This window comes from Artibeus jamaicensis, unplaced genomic scaffold (genome assembly GCF_021234435.1).
Source record: "Artibeus jamaicensis isolate MK-2021 breed Jamaican fruit bat unplaced genomic scaffold, CSHL_Jam_final contig_603, whole genome shotgun sequence".
Taxonomy (NCBI): Eukaryota; Metazoa; Chordata; class Mammalia; order Chiroptera; family Phyllostomidae; genus Artibeus; species Artibeus jamaicensis.
In genome coordinates, this window is record NW_026521904.1 from 2,921,836 (window position 1) to 2,942,637 (window position 20,802).

Consider the following 20,802-nt stretch of genomic DNA (forward strand, 5'->3'; position numbering starts at 1 on the left):
GGGGGCCTCAGCCTTTTCTCTTTGATCTGTCATATAGGGTTACATTTTGAAATATTTCTACAGCATCCATTTTTCTAAAAAGATTAAAAATCTCTTTTCATGACACAGGCACCCAAAAACTGGCAAACAAGACATAGGAAAATAGACTTGTCCTTTAAATTTTAATATTGCAGTGCTAATTTCCAAAACTTCAGCCTTGTATCACCCTCTAAATCCTACAGTACTGGGAACTTTCCATTACTGTTATATGTTAAATAAGGTGAGCAGGAATTTTGTTATCATCTGCAATGCTTGAGAGAATAAGACAGACAAATCAATTATTGATAGAGCATTAGGATAAGTTTGCATTTCACTTTGAATAACTTTTGCTCCTCAAAGCTTGTTAAAATCCTTTGTTACACATCTGTCTAGAAAAGATTGTTCCCAACAGCCCAGGGTGGTATCCATCCACAGCAAAGTCCTTTTTTCCATTTCTCTCAGAGGTTTTGGATGTCTCAAGGCAAATAGGTACCTGGTGGCTAACCTTGACTTCTCAGAATTCCCCAAGGAGCACAAAGATTATAATATTCCAAGGACATATTTTTTATTTGCTATAATAGTAAATTAAAACTCCAGAGAAGCAATGCCAGTGGTTTCTATTGTAAGTTTCTATAATATTAATTCATTTGTTGATGTAGCAGTTTTTAGTACAGATAGACCACATCCCAGAACTCTCATTAATATCAGTGGTTCATACACATAAGTACTATATCAAACATTAAAAATTACCTTTGTCATTTTCTTGGTAAACAGTAAGAGCCAGATTTGATGAGAAAGACATCATCCATATGGTAATTTGATATCTTCAGAAATCAGGGTAGGCCATTTAAATTGCTAAGTTCAATAAAATGCCATTAAAGATATCTTATTCCCTTTGTCCCCAGCCACTTCCAAACCTAGGAAGGGGTTACCAAGAAAGCCTGAATAGTGTCTTGTTTAACTTTGGATCAGATATGAATCCATTTATTTCTTCAAAAATGGTAAGAATTAATTAATATTAATCTATAATCACATTGATGGGAAAATTAATGGAAATTTTAATAAAAATATAACCTTAACAGGATTTGAAGTTGTCCTTTAGAATATAAAGCCAATGTTTTATCCACTGCACAACTGGTCCTCTGCTACCAGATGATGAATCCATAAAAATTAACTGCAGGATGATTCTTTTGTTCTCTGTGTAAGAGAAGCATTCTAGGAACTAAAAAAAAAGATATTAAAATTAAAGTAAATTTAGAAATTGACCAAGCTCATTCAATAGTTTTATCTTTTTAGAATATATAATTATTTAGGGAACTAAGGTGCTATTCCCCCAAAGAGATATTATTTTCCTTCTTAACCCATCAAGGCTTTGAGTTATGTTTTTTATACTTACAGTTTCAGAGAAAACTTGATAATTCTAAATGGGTCAGATTATTTTGGATTACTGAGATCTTGAGAACTATAAAATAATAGATAGGTATTTGGTCCATTAAATAATCTTGCTTAAGGATAAATTGTATATATGCTGAAAATTAATATAATTAAATCATAATTACAATGTTAACATTCATTTTCTGAAATATAGTAATATTCACTTTCTCTCTTTATTATATACTATATAATATTTAGGAAACTAACCCATATATAGTAGAAACTTATAGATGAGTGAAAGTTGAACCTTTTTCAATACTTGTTGAATGTTTGTAACATTAGATACTGTGCATTATACAGAAAATAATGCTACATATAATATAAACTATTATTTTGCTATCGTATTCATTTCATGCTTATCAATAGTTCAGTGCCAATAGTGAATGATAAGAGCTACTTTTCCTGGCATTATATCAGCCAGAAATACTTATCAGAGAGCAATTCTGTGTAGCTTCAGAATAATGATATCATGGCTTTATAATGATAACCCTAACACAAACAAAACATCCTGAAATCCCTTTTAAATTATCAAAGAAAAAAAAACATGAGAAATAATATGGTAATAAGTAGATTTTTATTAGATCCTAGCAATCTGAAAATTGATAATTCATCTATATATATATATATATAGTTATCCTCTGCAAAGCAGAATTTTTTATTAACTAAAACAATGAATCCCTGACTATGTCAAATGACAGAATTGACAGTCCTAGCATAATAATTAGACCCACTTGTGGACATTCAGAATGATGCAGGAGCAGGGATTCTGACTTCTCTTCTGTTTATTATTGCAATTCAACTCCTGTTTATAATCAGTGATATGGTAAATCATGTTGTCCCTTTCTTTCTTCCAAATACCCAATTTCTCAGAAGCAGCCTCTTTATTTTTGAAAGCATAAGGGGATGGGAAAAGTAATGGAAATTTCACTCATTGCAGGAGGGAGTGTCTTTTGTCATGAAGTATTCTTCAATCCAGGTGTTTTTCTTAACACGAAGTAGAAATTAGCCCAGAACTGCTGGCCCCCAGGAGCCTGTGGTCCACTGGGAACCTGTAGGGGTCAATTACCCTCATCAATAGACACTGGAGAACTCTCTCTTAAAGATGTTCCCCTGCATTGTTTGACTCTTAATATTTTCATGTAATTTCTTGTTGTCAATATAAAATGTGTAAAATAGTATTGCAGATGCAAAGTGCTTACATATTGTATCCATGAGGGGAAGAGTCTAGTCAAGGAACAGGTATAAATGACCCATGGACATGGACAACAGGGTGGGGACTGACTGTGGGAGTGGGGGATGTGCAGGGGAGGAGAGAGTGATGGGGGAAATTGGGACAACTGTAATAGAACAAATGTGCAAGTAAAAATACTTGCAAAGTTAAACATACAAATGAACAAACACAAGTGAAGTATACTGTAAGAAAAAATGCAAAACTTGTGTCTGAAAACTACTAAAATTCATATTGACAAAGCCAAGCAAAATAAATTTAATTGACTAAAAGAATATGTACATATTCAAGAGTTCATGCCTTTATATCAGTGATTTGCAAGCAGGAGACATTTTGGTTATCATGATTCTCTGGGGATTGGATACCCGCTTGTAGTCAGTAAGGGCTAACAATGCTGCTAAACATCCTACAACATGCAGTGCAATCTCTACAACAAACAACAATGCAGCACAAAAAAACATCATTGCTACCGAGAGTGAGAAACTCTGCTTTATACCCAGTGAATTTTGGTTAAATCCCTTTTAAGGTAATCATCTTCAATTTCTGAGCCATTTCTTTCTCAGCTCGATACTAAAGGAAAAAGACATATGTATAATGCAATATAGTTCTTTACATTGAAAGAGCTCACACACCACTTATTTTGCATGTGATACTGCTGTGTCTAAGAGTACACAAAAGTACCAGAAACAGTTGTTCAGTGTTCACTGCTGTCAGCACTCTACCATAGACACTGCTTCTGCTGCAGTCTGATATGGATAATAATGGTGGGGTGTTCTTGCTGTCCTGACTGTAGTCATTACTGTGATGTTATTTTAGGACTAAGTAGTGTTTATCCATTGGACCATAAAAGTGTGTCATGTAAATACAGGTTTTAGAACACACAATAGTCCGTCCATGTGTAGAAATATGCAGAAAAAAAAGCTTCAGAAAATGCTATTTAATAGTATTTGCTGAGCATGTGAAGTAATTCTTTTTTAAAGTTAAATCGCTTAGAAAAAAGGGGCTTCTCTCTTCAAAGACCCTGTAAGTAATTACACTGCATTATACATCATTCATATGTCAATGCAAATTTTGTTTTTTAAATGGAAGGAGTTTTGAATGACAGGGTACCAAGCAAATGTCCAACATTAACCAAACCTTTTATTTATTTATTTACTCTCACCTGAATTGCTGTTTGAAATTGAATTGGGGGTAAGAGGTTAGTATTCATGCAGCCAGCAACCTCGTATTTGCCACTTTAACCTAGAATTAAATTCTGAACACCAGAATATCTTATAGAAAATAAATTCCAAATGGCGATCTTTGCCAAAAAAAAAAAATCTTAACAATAGTTGAGGTATTTCTTAGCAAATATTTTGTTTATATTGACAGCAAAAAATAAAACAGGAATTATAAAGGGTCAAAAGAGTGTTTAGAAATTCTAGACTTTGAATCACATATGCAAGTGTATACCTAGAAGTGTGTAGTTATATTGTTGGAAGCTTGAAATATATGCTTTACTGAGTTTCCTTATTCATTCTTATAACAGTGATTTCCTTATTGAGATCGATTTATAATAATGACAGTTAGAGCATAAAGTTTATAGTAATGTAAAATTAAACTGCCCACATTGGACACCGTGACTCGATGATACACAGAATGATCAGAGTTATTAAAGTGGTGGGTGGCCTCAGATGCTCCTCAAAACAAATCATCCTGACAGTTAGGATGAAATTTTACAGAATGAAGTTTATATGCCTTCTGATATTCAGAGACATTTCAAAACTGAGAAACAATTCTGGAAAGGTACTGAAATTCTATTTTTTAAATAAAATAGCAAAATATTTGGAGATGTTTATTACAGTCATATTATTCTAAAATTTGAAGAAATGTGGTGGAAGACATCAGATCATAGGCAGATACATAGATTTTTTTTCTTTTCTAGATTTCCCCCCTTCATTTGAAAGACATATACACCCACTCTAGTAAGTCAGTTATACATTTTACTTCATTAATAAGCATTTGGATCAAACCAGCAACTGCTTCAAAATTATTAATCAATTCTGTTACATAGGTATTTAAATTAAAAGGAAAAAGTGATGCAATACTTTGTCTGAGTACAGCAACATATTCCTAGTCACCAAAAATATGCCAAGTTTCATGGATTTCTATAGCATGTGTAAGTGTTAAACATGCCTGTGTTTCTTTGATTTTGTCACACGAAAGATTACTGATAAGAATTTAACCCAAGACCTACTCAACAATATGATAGTTTAATGCCTCCAAATAAAGCTTCTTTTATTAAAAAAAAAAAAAACAGCCAGTGAGAGCTGAGATTTTGGATTCTAAAGCAAGATAGTCTGTTTTAAATTCCAGTCTACAGTTTACTGCCCTTGTATCTTTAGACAAGTAAATAACCACCCACGATTAGGTTTACTCATCTCTAAAATGGTAACCACAAGAGTACCTGCCTCATAGGATTGTGACAAGGATTAAATGATAATCTTTGTAAATGGAGAGTTTACAACAGCAGTTCCTGGCACATAGCATCTCTATATAAGAGTTAGCTACTTTGGAAAATGTTCTTAATACTTTTTTCTTCATTTGAAAGAGAAATGTGTGAACCTTGAATGGAGCTATAATATGTTCATTTTGTATTTGTCGTGTACCAGAGTGAGTACCACAGGCAACCTGGGGGCCAGATATGAACATTCTTCATTACACTAATAAAAACTAGCCTTTGCAAAGAGACTAGGATAATTAAATTTAGTATTAAAGTCCTAGTAAAAATTTACAAAATAAACCTTAAGAAACACTCATGGTTTTATTTCCCAAGATTTCTGTATTATAAGTTTTTTTTAAACATGCAACAATTTACATAAGAGCAAGAGTACATAAAGAAAAAAACAAATAATTTCCACTTTATAAAGTTTAAGTTATGACAACATAAGAAAATATTAAATGTGTGTCTGTTTTCCTTGTGATTTATCAAATATGCACTCTCTTTTCCATCAGTTTTTAATGAATAGTGCTTTTGTATAAATTAAATAAGTAAATTGGCTCGACTGAAAAATCATTTGAAAAATATTAAATATCCCAATTTCATGGGGTAAAACCTAATAGGGGAGCTTTTGTGACAGCAGAGGTCATTTTAAGATTTGTGTTCAAGTTTAACTGCTTTATCTCTAGTTAACAGGTAGTATCCTAATAGTCAAAGCCTAGCAGGTCCAACACTGGCAGGATCTAATAATAATCCAGTCTCCTGTCAGGCTCTTAAACCTAATTTTACGCTACTTCCTCTTTTACTCACTAATCTCCAGCCACACTCACTACTTTTTATTTCTCAAATGAATTCAATTTCCTTCACCCAGCACCTCCACCTCACAGCGATTTAAAACAAATACTGTTTCAACTTCCTAGAATATTCTCTGTCCTTTTAACCTACTCAAGATGTCTCTATCCGGACATAATGTGAACTGTTGTTTCTCTCAACTTCTAAAATAGATTGTTTTCTCATTATATTATCTTTATACTCTTCTGTAACTTTCTTGTGTAGCATTACTTCAACATTATGATTATTTTTTCCATGTCTTCTTCCCCAGGAGACCATAACCATCAGGAGGACTTGGACCTTTGCAATATGTTCACTACTGCACCCCATCGACATGACATCGATGCCTCACAGAAACAAACTGTGTATTGACATCCTAGTCTTCTCTTCCAACTTCTGACTAATTTCTAATTATTCCATTCGATATGGACAAGGCAGAAGTGTTGACCTGATCGCAGGCAGGCCACTTGGATTCTCCACTAGCCTCATCTCTTTCAAAGGACACCCCCATCCATTCACTTGTCATGGCAGAAACTTGGAAGTCATCCTTGATACCTTTGTTGTCCTTACCTTCTAACTCTGAACTGTCACTAAGTCCTTTCCTATGTATACAGGATGTGTATGTCCTCACCTGTTCTCCACAATGGCAACATTTGCCATTCAGGGTCCCTCCAGGAAAGAGTGACCAACTCAAAGTGGGTAATATGTACAGATAATTTAATAAAATCACATTTTAAATGTATTTTTCCACTTACATGTGGAATCTTTTAAAATTATTTTAAATTATTTATTATTGTTCAATTATGGTTGTCCCAATTTTTCCTCCTGTTGCTCTACCCTGCCCCATCCAGCCCCATCCCCCACTCCCACAGTCAATCCTCAACCCATTGTCGTTTTCCTTGTGTCCTTTATATATGTTCCTCAACTTAAACCTTTCCCTTCTTTCCCCCATTATTTTCCTCTCCTCTTCCATCTCACTCTCAGTTTGTTTTTCATTTCCAGGTCTCTGGTTCTATTTTGCTCACTTGTTTGTTTTCTTGATTAGGTTCCACTTATAAGTGAAATCAAATGGCATTTCTCTTTCACTTCTGACCTAATTTCACTCAGCATAATGCTCTCCAGTTCGGTCCATGCTGTTGTGAAGGGTAGGAGTTCTATCTTTCTTTCTGCTTCATAGAATTCCATTGTGTAACTATACCACAGGCTTTTCTATTTACTCATTTACTGATGGGCACTTAGGTCTAAAAAAATGAATAAACAAAACAAAACAGACTTACAGATACAGAGGACATGTTGATAGTTGCCAAAAGGTGGGGGTGGGAGAATGGGTGAAAAAAACAGTCAATTAGTTGTTTCTTGTCTAGTCTCATGACTAACACCTAGTTTTGGCTAAATAAATAAATACATCCATAGATAGATAAATACACACACACATACAGACAGACAGACAGACATGATTAGGTTTTTATAAACCAACAACCACAAATACTATTAGGACCCCACTACTAGGAGTAACAGGCACCTGTTGACAGTGCAGGCTGAAGGTACAAGGGGAAGAAGCCCTTACCTGGAACTAGAAAGGATAGCTCCACGGTGAGAGCTGTCAGAGATGAGCCAGGACTGTTGATAGAAGAGTGGGAGAAGTCCAGGCAAGAAATAACCAGGGGAACGAAATAGTCACCCTCATTCTTCTGCCACCCTCCAGACTCAGGCTGGCATCTCCCCTTGCCTTACTTCCACAAGGAAGTTAGGAGACAAATGAACCTCTTCATGTCATTCATGATTGGCAGCATTTTGGAGATCATAGGCCATGGGCAAATCAAAATAAAAATATTCTGTTTTATTTTTCCCCTAGGCCCTATTGTTACAGAACAGACTCCAGGTGGTGAACAATATACTATTACCGAAAGAATCCCCCTTTTTCTCCAGGGATCCGCCCCCCCCCCCGCATACTAGGTTCACTTTGCCTGCTACCGAAGGAAAGACATCTTTTAATGCCAGAGATTGGTGAAAAAGAAAGGAATTATTTATTTAAAAGTTATACAGGCTTTGAGTATGCCTTAATGTCTTCGTTAAAATACTAAAGTTCTTTAGAATACCCGCGGATACACAGTCCTTCCTTCTCCCCTTTGCCTAGTCTGGGGTACTGTATCTCAGGAAAAAAGTAGAAGTCCATGATTCAGGCTCCTGGCACCATCAGCTCTGTCACTGCCATGATCTCCAGTTAATCCAAAGCCATGTAGCATCTTCTCATGGCTCACCAGCAAGTCATTTCACCCCTTTTCTTCCAGGCAAAGTCCCTCCTGCTTCCTAAGCCACGTGGCAAAAGGGAGCACCCCAGAGCTGTGTGGTCCTAACTCTTGCCCCAGGCAACTCATCTCAACCTCTGCCCAAGCCACATGGTAATTCCTCTCTCCTGCCACACCCACACGGTCCCAATTCCTCTAAAGCCTTGTGGTCATGACCTCTGACAAAGCTGCATGGAGATTCTCCTCATGGTTGCCGAATCTGGGTATAAACCCCCAAGCCAATCTTCCTCTGCAGCCCCATTTCTGACTCCTCCCCAAATCAATTACACCTGCCAGAATTCCTGCATTCTTCCAGCTTTACTGGGCTGCCATAGTAAGTTGGGACAGGCATGCTTCCATGGCATGGAGCCAATCATCTCCAAGCTTTCACACAGGCGCTGTAACCAGGAGGAGTTGCTTCCCAGTTCCATTCTGGGTTGAAGTTACTCCCATCCCCCCTGGCTCAAAGCATGGCCACAGCTATTTAACATATCTCTGAAACCAGTTAAAGCCTATAGATACGTTAAATGATCACACTAGAGGTTAGCTGCAAAGCTGTTGCTATGCAAAACAGCTCTCAGTGGACCTGCTCCATGTATCCCATCCCCCAGCTCAGACTGGGGGGGGGAGGACATCATATATATTTTTTTTTCTCTAATATTTTCTGGATGCCCTGAGTTCTGGACCCCATTACAAATTCCTATTTGGGCCCCCACCTTGGCTGCACCCTGTTACACTATCACTTCTTACCTGAACTATTACAATGCTCTACTAACTGGTTTACTGGCTTTCTCTCATATCAACACTTATCTCCCATCCATTCTCTGCTGTACAGTCCAAGTTCTTCTCTTACAATGCAACCTGTATCAAGGTTTTCTGCTTAAAATATATCTATTATTATCCACTTCTTTATACTCCCAAACTCTTCATTTTAAAATTGTATAACTTTTATTATAGATTGATTTTCTTAACTTTATTTCTCTACTCAGCTGAGTTCCGTGAAGGTAGGCATTATTCATTTTCAACTTTTAGACACCTATTAATGTGACTATTACATAGTAAGTGTTAAATAAATATTAGATAAATGAATGAATTTTAGAAGATACATTTGTATTGTTTAAAGCTTCCCAGGTGATTCTAACATTCTAAACTTAAATAAGGAACTACCAGAATAACTAATGTTCTAGATTATAAGTAGAATGATTAGTAAAGTTAATCCATATCCATTTAATTCAGTTCTTATATGATAATTTAGAACTCACAATTTGCTCATGAAATGTATTGTTTTGCTGAAAGCTCCCTAAGATGACTTTTTTTCTGTTTTTTCCTTTCAGATATCATTTTAACCTTGATTAGGCCAACCAAGTAGTTGTCCTTTCTAAAAACTCAACCATGAACTATATTTTAGTGAAACAATTCACATCTAATTTTGCATTTGATGAGAGAAAACATTTCCCAAGGAAGTACTTTAATGCTGTCTCATTATTAGATACTATAGGAGAACAAATTATTTTCTACAATCTAAACATTGAATATTTTGTTTATTTAAGAACTGCCATAAGAATGAGGTCATTTCATTGAGTATTTTAATGTTAAATGGATTTTCGTTTCAAATTAGAGGCCCTTGAGTTTCCGCATACCTGGCTGTGATCTTTTTTCATTTCACTTCTGATAAATTTTTTAAAATATCCTGTTTCTCATCTCATTTGAAATAAGGCCAGTATTTTCTTACCTGTGTTCAGATGTTTATAGACATTTGATATGCATCTGCTTACTCTAGTACTGAAACAGTTCCATTTCTGTGACACATTCTCTACCACTACTTTTGCCAAAGAATGTTCATATTTCAAAATCTACTACTTTGGTAAATAAATAAATAAGTTAGTTAAGTACTATAGCATTTGGGGGCATGAATAAATCTCATGAACCTTAGTACCTTTGATGAAATTATTTCAATAAATTTCTGTGATAATTGAGGAATATACATAAAGGTGCATATGTGTATATGTAGACAGTTATATACAAGCATAGAGATAAATAATTTCTATATATTTTATTTTATTTCTCCACTTAGAAATGAAATGTAAGTTGAAATCTTCATTTATTATAAATAATTGTGTAAAAAGCAATTTACTAGACAAAGTCTCTTATGCTGCACATATAATTTTGAAAAGGGAACTAGCTCTTCGATATTTCTGTGAACAGACTGCACTTCACTGTGTTTGCACGTACTAACATTCACCTTGGGTTGTAGTCAAACGTTTCTATTCAGTATAATTATTCTTGGTGATGCTAGAGGTTGCAAACCACAAGATACATATAAAGCTGTAGTGACATGTGTTTATTAGTGGATTTATAAAACCTGGGGTATTCCTCTATTAGAGTCCCTGATAGTTGAACTCTATACTTAAATTAATATCACTAATATTTCCACAAAATTTATGATCCCAAGTCCTAATTTTTAGATTACCCAATTTCTTTCTCCTCCCAAATGTGACTGATATCAATATCTTCTCTTGCTTTTCTCGCTTACTCTACCACATCTTTAAAGGTTAGATAATGTGGCTTATTCTGCAGTTCCCTAACTGAATTAAAGTAAATCCATCTACTATTTTTTATTATTCATTTATCTTTAGAGGGGAAGGGAAGGAGAGAGGAAGAGAAATATCAATGTATGGTTGCCTCTCATGTGTCCCCTGCTGGGAACTGGCCTGCAACCCAGGCATGTGTCCTGACTGGGAATCGAACCATGATACTCTGGTTCGCAGGCCTGTGCTCAATCCACTGAGCTACACCAGCCAGGGCTCCATCTACTATTTTTAATAGAATTGTATTTTCTATAAAGGCAAGGTAATACCTTATATCCCTTGAATCTCTCACAATTGATAGCACAGTTCTAAACATGAATATTCAATAATTACCTACTTATTTACTCCAGATATTTATGCAATCTCAACTAATTAAGAAATATTATATAGTTCATTTAACAGCATTAGATATAATAAACTAAAAGCCGACTTTTGGCAATGCCTAAAGGAAAAAAATAACAATTATTCACTTAAGAGATTTCTTTTTCTGTGTCTTTATTTAGTATTAGATGTGATTGATAACCCATGATTGCCAATGGGAGCAATAAGGTCCCAATTATCTTTGAGGCTGATTCTGTTAGTATAAATATCATAATTTCAAAATGAAAGAAACTAGAATCCTGAGGCCTGGTGCTGCAGGGAATTTTGCAGTACAGGATAGGTACTCCATCTTGTCCTACCCACCTGTGCACCACACGCATTATGACTGAATAGGGCAGCGGCCTCCAGATAGAACACTGAACTTCCACAAGGTGAGACCTATGATTTTTTTTTGTAATTTTGTTATCATAAGCTTGATTATAATTTTAAATTACTAAACAAATATGTATTGAGTATTAAAATTCAGTGTTAAAATTTTATGGAGTATAATATTTTTCTTGATTTAAAATTTTTTGATACTATAGGTATTTGAAGGAGAAAACATGTTTATACTAAGCCTGATCTTGATAATGACTGTCTACTGAATATTGATGTTCTAAAAACACTGTAAATTTTCATTACAGTTTTAGGTAAGCTACTGAGTCTTCAAACTAAATGAAAATAATACATTCTGGGGAAGAAACACATTTATGAAACATGTTAAACTATAGCAGCTAACATTAATAATTATTAATGCTTGCTTATCTACAAGTTGTAAAAGGAAAAGTTTTTTCAATCATTATAAGATGTTACAGTGTTAATCTACATTTCAACAGATATTTAAAGGCAATACTGCAACTGTCAAGGATCTGCTCTTAAGCTTGAGAGAAGCCTGCAAAGGAATGCCAAGAGTTTCATTTTATGTGACATGAAAACACTATTTTATCAAGAAAAATGTTATTAGCTCCTCAGCCACTTGAGCACTTTCTATTGTAGATTCTCAGAAAATTCTGCAGATACTCTGTAGTGTATGGTGTTAGTACATTACCTATGTAAAATACCTTGACGTATAAAATTAAGTGATCTGTATAAACAGAGTTTCCACTATTTTGCTTGACCGTATTTAGAAATCATAGCAAAGACTGAAGCTTTGAATAAGAGGCACTCATATCTGAGAATATGGAAGCTAATAAAGGAATTTGTAAAGAAAAAATAAAGATATATGCTATATTATGTTTAGATGTTTGTTAAAGTCTTGCAGACTGGGAGAGTCACATCTTAAATAACTTCTGAATTTTTCTCTATAGGCTTCATAAAAGCACCAAATTTCTGGCCTTTATATAGTCCTAAAAATTAAAAAAGCTCCTCTGAGTGAACAAAGAATTTGTTTTATTCAGATGGCCTGAAATTCTACAAATTTAAGCATAAATAAGACAAGATAAACTTTAACTTCACTTTATTATTTTCCATCCCTTTTTTTCTCCTATTCTATTTCTTATTACAATGCACTACCAAGGTAGGGCAAGCTTATCACTGATAGTTGATAAAGTAGGTTTTGGGCAACGGATGAACAAATTTTATTATTTAAAAATTGAAATTGTTTATATTTACTTTACCATGGATTATAAAAAAACAGAATCAATGCATTAAAAATATCTTAGTTATTATTGCTTAGAAATATAGGTAATATAAATATTTAATATTTTTAAAGGAAGAATATTTAAAGAAAATATTAAATAAACATGACTATAGGTGACATAGCTATGGGGAAAAATAGAGGTGGGAGAGAAGTATCGAAAATTGTGGAGACACTGTCCATGGTACTCATTGTTCTTCTCAGAGAACTGTAGTCATGTTTTGAATCCAGGTAGGCCTATCAACCTTTGAAGAATTGTACTGTTCCAATAAAAATATCTTCAGCCATCTTCAAATCAAGACATTTGCTACACCATTAAATCAACTGCTGTGTGATATTAAGAAGTAGCATTAGTGAAATATTTTGTTTTTATCCTTTTCATCAGTAAAATCTGCTACTTCTTTTTTCTAAAGCATGTTTCTCTATATATACTGTGCAGCTTTTCCTTTCCATCATAGTTCTGAGATTTTATTTAAAACCATTAATTATTCAAAAGTACAAACGGGAGGGATTTTGTTTTGTGTTATGTAAATGTGCATCACTACTTCAATCACATACTCTTTCATAACATTCCATGATATATTCTGTCAATGGCTTCCATACAGATTAAATTTTGAAAATATCCTTCTGTTGAAACTCAGCAAACACTTTAACAGAATTGTTGATAGCATTTGCCATATTCCAGGGCCTATCAAAATACATAGATGATTATTTAATTTTCATCATCTCTTTATACTAAGCCTTGTAAAATACAGATGAGGAAACTGGACCATAAAAAGTCAAGTGATCACTGTGGGAATCACACTAAGTCTCTTTTGAGAACCAATGACTTTTACCACCACATTAAATTATTTTGATATATAAATCTACTATTAATACATATCATGAAACTTTTCCCTTCATATTATTCTTCAGCATATGTAATCATCAATACCCTCCCATTTTTTTAGTGTCTATTTTGTTTGGTCCTATGATGTCCCACCCTATTGATTTTCTTTCTACTTTACTCAAAAAGTATATTCTTTTTTACTGATTTATTTGCCTGTTATTTTTTCTATGAGTGAGTCTTGAACAAGATAAAACATAATTGACCTATATCTAAACTCTGTGTATTCATTCTTTGTCAGGTATTGAAAATCAGCTCAACATCTAGGAAAATAGAATAAAGGTATTATCAAAATACAGTTATCACCCTATGCAGAGTTTGTAAAACCAATCATATGTGACTAGGGTGATCTTCATTAGCTAGGGTACAAGAATACATTTTTTATTAAACACTTAGGTTCATACATGTTTAGTAGTATCCAGAGCTATAACATTTTTTTTGTTTAACTGTACTTCTGAACACCAGGAGAGAGAGAAAGAGACAGATACAGAGAGAGAGAGAGATGAGATAGATGGGAGCAGGGGAGATAGGAGAGTAAAAAAAAAGAGAAACAAGACCATTCTTTTTATTGCTAGTTTAAAATCTGTGTTAGATTTGGAGCCACAATGCAAAATGGCAGTAGTACTATTATTGGTCCTATTATCTCCTTAGGTCAAATGACACTGCAATGTGTGCTACTAACATTAAGATTAAAATTAATATTTGTTATACCCAAAAGTTTAGTCATTCTTCCAAAAGAAAAGCACTAAGCAAGGAACTTAAACACCTTCTACCTCAATTCCCAATATGAGCAAGCATCTTCTGGTTTTTGAGACCAGGTAGTCACTGTATATTTCAACTTCTCAAATGATGATTTCTTCTTGACTTAATATCCTTTCCAAGACAACAAAACTTAATTAAGAGTGTTACAATCAAAGAAGTCAAACAAGCATTGGTTCTCAAAAAAGAATGAGGTAGGGTCTTTATCATTGTCTCTTAAGAAGTTCAAGGCCCATAATGCAAATATAACAACTTTTTTTCAAAAATAACAAAGAGGAATAATAAAGGCAAACTATGCCAGACACAAAAAAATCCTATTATATGCTCCTCTGGGAAGATGGGAGCCACTCGATTGTTGAGGAAAGAATCAGAGATCAAAGAATATTTGGTCCAACATGGTGGACTGTTTTTGCTAAGCATCTTTTAGCATTTTCTGTTGAAAAAATATGTAGCTTCTTTTCACTAGGATCTATTAGAATTCCTGCTTTAAGTAAAGAATTCTTATATAATTGAAGCAAATATTGTCATATCAGCTTCTTGCCTCAGAGATTATCTCTACTAGAATAACAGACTTTGATTAGAAAACACTTTGTAGACAGACAGCATTATGAATCAGGAAAAAAGGCAGTAGATAAAGGGCTCAGTGTTTGAATTTAAGATGAATTAAAAGAAGAAGGTGGGGAGTAAAAGAAGAGTGTTTTGAAGAGAAGAGGTAAGCCATGAAACTCACTGGAAGACTAGAGCTTGTGGTGGAATATTGACTGCTGAAAGCAACTAAACATGAAAAATATAAGTACTTTTTTAAAAATTGGATTTCTAATTTTTTGAATTTAACTGGTGTGTAATTCTCTCATAGAAATTCCCACTGCTGTCCTCATCCTTGAGGAAAGTCTCCTAACTCAGCATCTTGTACTGGAGAAATTTTGGGAAATACTCAGTTTGTGTTTTCTCCGAAGCAAAGCCTAAATGAACAATATCTGTATCCAGATAGTTTATCTGTTTAAGATGTAATTCTAAAAAGTGAAAGTGAAGGACCAGAAACAAGGAGAGAAAAATAAGGAGAAAAACAGTAAGAGTACATCACTGAGCTCCTCGGTGAAGGCTTTCATTACTTCATGGTCTCAGAGTAATGTACAGGAAGGTTCTGAAGAATAGAAATCTGGAGTACCCTAAGCACTGGCTCCTACTTGCCATTGATTGAGAGTCATCCCTAGAGGTGTTAATTCTTCTCTGTTCATAAACTGCACTTGCGTCTGGATTAGTGAGTTTCACACCATCAATGAAAATCTGTGATAGAAGGCAGAAAGTCTCAAAGCAGATGCCTGGAATGGGACAATAGCAGCTTCAAATGAATGAATGAAATCTGACATGGACAATGGAGATGTGATGTGGAACTCAGAGGTAAGCTAGAATGAGTAAAGTTATTATGACGTGATATGATATGAAATAAATGAGTAAGCATCAGGACAGTATATGGATTAAGGAAAACCAAGAATATAGAACTAGATGTGTCTATGGGAAATGTCAACACTATGCCCAAAGACTTGTTGGGAGTTTCACTGAAATTCTGGCTCTTCCCATCTTACCCAGCATGGTAGGCCATCACGAGTATCTCTAGTGGGTGATATTCAAGTTATCTTATTGTAGAATTCAGAGATAGTTTTTTTCCATCAGATAACTCGTACTTTAAAAATGTAGTTTATTCAAATTGATTGAAACAATGATTGGGGGCAATGATGTTTCTAAATTGTATCTGACTAATTAATCTGAGTTCCAAGAACTTTTTGTGAGTTCTGTTTTATAGAATTTCTCCTTTGTTTCTTATTAAGATGTAGTATAAGTAATTTATAACTGAAAGCTGAAATAATAATAAATTTTCTGAAATAATAATAAATAACAATTTCTGAACATGTCTCAAATTCTACCACTCTTCTAGTTTTACTTGTGTTGACTCATGTAATCCTTGCCACGATCCTCTGAGATAAGTGTTACTATTCTCCCATTTTTCAGATATGAAAACTAACGCACAAAGGATGTTAAATAACTTGCCCAGCTACTAAATCACAGAGCTGGAATTCAGCACTGAAAGTCAGGGTGCACGCCAGCCTCAAAAGCACTGTGTACTCATACCTCTTAGGACAATACACAAAGTTCTCAGAAATCAAGATCAAAATTCTTGTATACACTGTTTATTCTATTACAACCAAATTAAAAATAGACACCTGAATAATTTGGTATATAGTCATAATATTAACTTTTAAAATGACCTAATATTTCACATTAGATATACGTCAAAACACACTTTAGATTTCATTCATTTTTTTAATTAACAATACAAAAAACAGGTCAAGCACCTTTGTTAATTAACTTCATTTCATTAAAATCATGACCTCTGGTTTAAAATGCCTCTACTCTTGTGTGTTAAATTTATGTGGATGGTCCATAAACAGTCCCTAATTAGTCACATGTGTATTCAGATGTGGGCTCGTGTGTTATAAACTAACACTGAAGTGTATAAGGAGCTGTCAGTCAGATCAAAAGTCAACTGAAATCATCCTGCTTGGGAAGTTGAGAGCCTGTCACAGTTAGTTAGTCAGAAATGTTTAAAACAGCAACCAAACTTTTATTCTAATTGAGCATGAGTTGAAAGGCTACCCACTTTGATGTCTTTGCTTTTATCATTTGTATATAGCTTTAAAAAACTACTATTATGCTTTTTTAAAAATCCCCCCTTGGAGTGGTAGACATTACTTGGTTCTGAAAATATACAGGTAGATCAATCTATAATTGCAGGGCCTTTGTACAGTTTCCAGTTATGCCTATAATCTTCCACGTGCAAATGTTCAAAAGTTAAATTCTTCCCTCTTTTTTTCTTTATTTGATCTCTTTCTCCACATATTTATGATTCAGGCCATAAGGAATACATCTTTACAGTGATATTTGGGGCATTATTTAAAATATAGTTTTCAACTTACCCTTTTTTTATTTAGCTTTCAGATGAGTAAAATCACAGTTATTTTAAAATTAATATTACACATTTTATTAATAAAATTCAGTGACATTCATGGCCCCATTTTAGAGACTTAAATATTGAGACTTATATGTAACGTGACTATTAACACCTAGGGCTATCTATCTGGCACTATGATAAAGATCTCAAATTTTCAGGCTTTTACACATTCCACTCTTTTAGTTTAGAATTTGCATACAAGGCCTGCATTCAGGTTATGGTCCTGTAATTTTCTTCCAAGAGTGTTGTCAATTAGGATAGCGAAGTCTGGAAACACTATCTAGATGAGGGTGTCAAACTTATTTTCACCGGGGGCCACATCAGCCTTGCTGTTGTATTCAAAAGGCTGAATGTAATTTTAAAACTGTGTGAATGTAACTACTCCTTCACAGTTAAGAAAGAGCTTGGCACTGTGGTTAGGTAGAAACAAGGTGCTGGGTTAGATAAAACAAAGTGGAGGGCCAGATTCGACCTAGGGCCTTGTGTTTGCCACCAGTGACCTAGACTACTCAAATGACAATCACAGTTATATTTCATTTTTCATGTTATAAGCTTCTCAATAAATTGTTTTTCTTTTTGTTCAGTCAATTATCTTTTAAAGATATTTAAACAATAAGAAAAGAAATATATATTTACCCTTGTAGTTGCCATTTTTAATCTGCTTCACTATTTTATGTAAATCTTGATTTCCATCCACTATTAGTTAACTTCTGCCTAAAAAGACTTACTGTAATATAACTTGTAGGGCAGATTGGTGGGTGATTAATTTCCTCAATTTTTGTGTGTCCAAAAATTTGTTTCTTTTGCTTTCATTTTTTTTGGAAAATATGTTTGCTAACCATAAAGTCTTAAATTAAAAATCTGTGTTCTTTAGTACTATAATATTTTGGTTCTATTATCTTCTCACCTGCTTTGTTTCATGTAATACATGTAATGCCATTTTGATCTTTGTTCCATTGTACACTTAATGTTTATTTTTTCTGCATGATTTTAGGAGTTTCTTTTTATACAAGTTTTCAGCAATTTCATAATAATATGCTTTAGGATAGTTTTCTTCATGTTTTTGTGCTTGAAATTCTTTGAGTTTCTTAGATTTATGAATTTACAGTTCTTACTAAGACTGGAAATTTGGGGGCTACTATTTCTTCAAGCATCTATTTTTTCTCTCTTCTCTTTCTGTATTTTTGGGCCACTAATTACTCCAATACCAGGCCACTAGAAATTGTTCCACTGATCACTATTTTTTTTTCTATTTTTTGTCTTCTTTTTTCCCTGTGTTTTACTCTGGATAGTTTCTATTGCTAAATCTTCAAGTTCACTAATGTTTCTTTTTTCTTTCTCTCCTTTTTCAAAAAAATATATTTTATTGATTATGCCATTACAATTGTTCTATTTCCCCCCTTCATTCCCCTCCACCCTGCACACTCCTCCCCCACCATCTCCCCCGTTAGTTTATGACCATGTGTCTCAAGTTCTTTAGATTCTATATTTCCCCTACTATTCTTGCCCTCCCCTATCTATTTTCTATCTACCGTCTATGCTACTTATTTTCTGTACCTTGTCCCCCGTTGTCCTTCTCCCACTCCCCTGTGGCTAACCCTCCATGTGATCATTTCTATGGTTCACTCCTGATGTTTCTGTGATGTCTCGTCTGATGGGGATTCCATACAGTGTATTTTTTTTATTTCAAACATTTTATCTTTCACCCCTTAGATTTCATTCTGGATCTTCTTACATCTTCCATGTCTCATCATAACTTCTTGGACATAAAGTAGAGTCATAATGACTGTTTTTGTTTGTTTTGTGTTAACTATTTTAATGGTACTCCCATTAACGATTTGATGTCTGAGTACATTCTAGGCCAGTTTCAGTTGACTAATTATTTTTCTAATTGTAGGTCATGGTCTCTCGTTTGTTGTATGCCTGTTGATCTTTGATTAAATGGTCAACATTATAAGTTTTACCTTGTTGGATGCTTGATATTTTTTTCATTCCTATAAATATTCTTGTGCTTTGTTCTGAGATGTAGTTTAGTGAATTTGGAAATAATTTGAATTGTTCAGTTCTTACTTTTATGATTTGTTAGTCAGGTCCAGAGGAGTATTCAATGAGTAACCTTTCTTCAACACTGAGGCAAGATCTTAGTACTCTCTCCAGAGCTCTGTGGATTAATTTTTTCTCAATTGATTCTGCAAGAACAAGAAATCTTCCTGGACCTCTGAGCACATCAGGAACTGTCCCCTCTAATTCTTACAAATTATTTCTTTCCAGCTATAGTTGGTTTTCTCATGTGCATGTGCTGATCAGTGCTCTGCTGAATCCTGGAGAAGGGCCATCTGCATATGCCTAGGATTCTTCTGTGCCACTTTCTCCCTCAGGCACTCTGTCCTGCAAATTCTACCTGCCTCAGTTTCCCTGTGTTCTTAGCTCAGCAATTCCTCTGAGCTCTGGTTCAGTTTTTCTTCTCTGTGCTGTGTCCAGGAAACTAATAAGACAATAAATGGGGGGCAAACTTATGTCTCATCTTGGGTACTTTCCATATTTCAGGGATACTTATCTTTCATCACCTGATATCCAGTGTCTTGAAACTAACGTTTCATTTATTTTGTCTGAATTGCTTTTGTTGTTGTTGGATATTTTAGTGGGAGAGTAAATCCAGTCCCTATTGACCATCTTGTCCAGAATGATTACTTTTTGAGAATGAAAAACATAGAATTATATTAAGCATTCATATGTTCTAGGGATTGATCTAAATACTGTACATATACTAACTCATTGAACCCATGTAATAACTCATGAGGTAAGAATTATTATAACCTCCCAGGAGCAGACATTGTTGGTTACCTGTACAATATTATTGCTACCTCCTTTTCATTTATAACAGAAGCACAGATTCATTTCCAGGATATCATTTTCTCTTTGATGTATGCCTATTAGGAATGACTTCTACTTCTGATTAAATGTGTATCTTATCTTCTAAATTTGTTCAATAGTATATATTTCAGAATTTTAGTAGAGTGGATTTTTTTCTAAGATTCTTTTTAGGTAGAATAAAACCCCCAGGAGGTAAATTTCAGGCACCAGAATGACAGCTGAACTGTTGTCCTCAAAAGCCATTTAAAAATTACTTTCTAAGATTATTGTGTGTATGACATATACAATTTTTTCACATTTCCTGTTACAAAGTTTTATCTATTGTCTTGCTTTTAAAAATATTTTTAAAACCTGTTTCAACACATTCCCAGTGTGGATCAGCTGGTTGGAGCATTGTTCTGTAAAACAAAA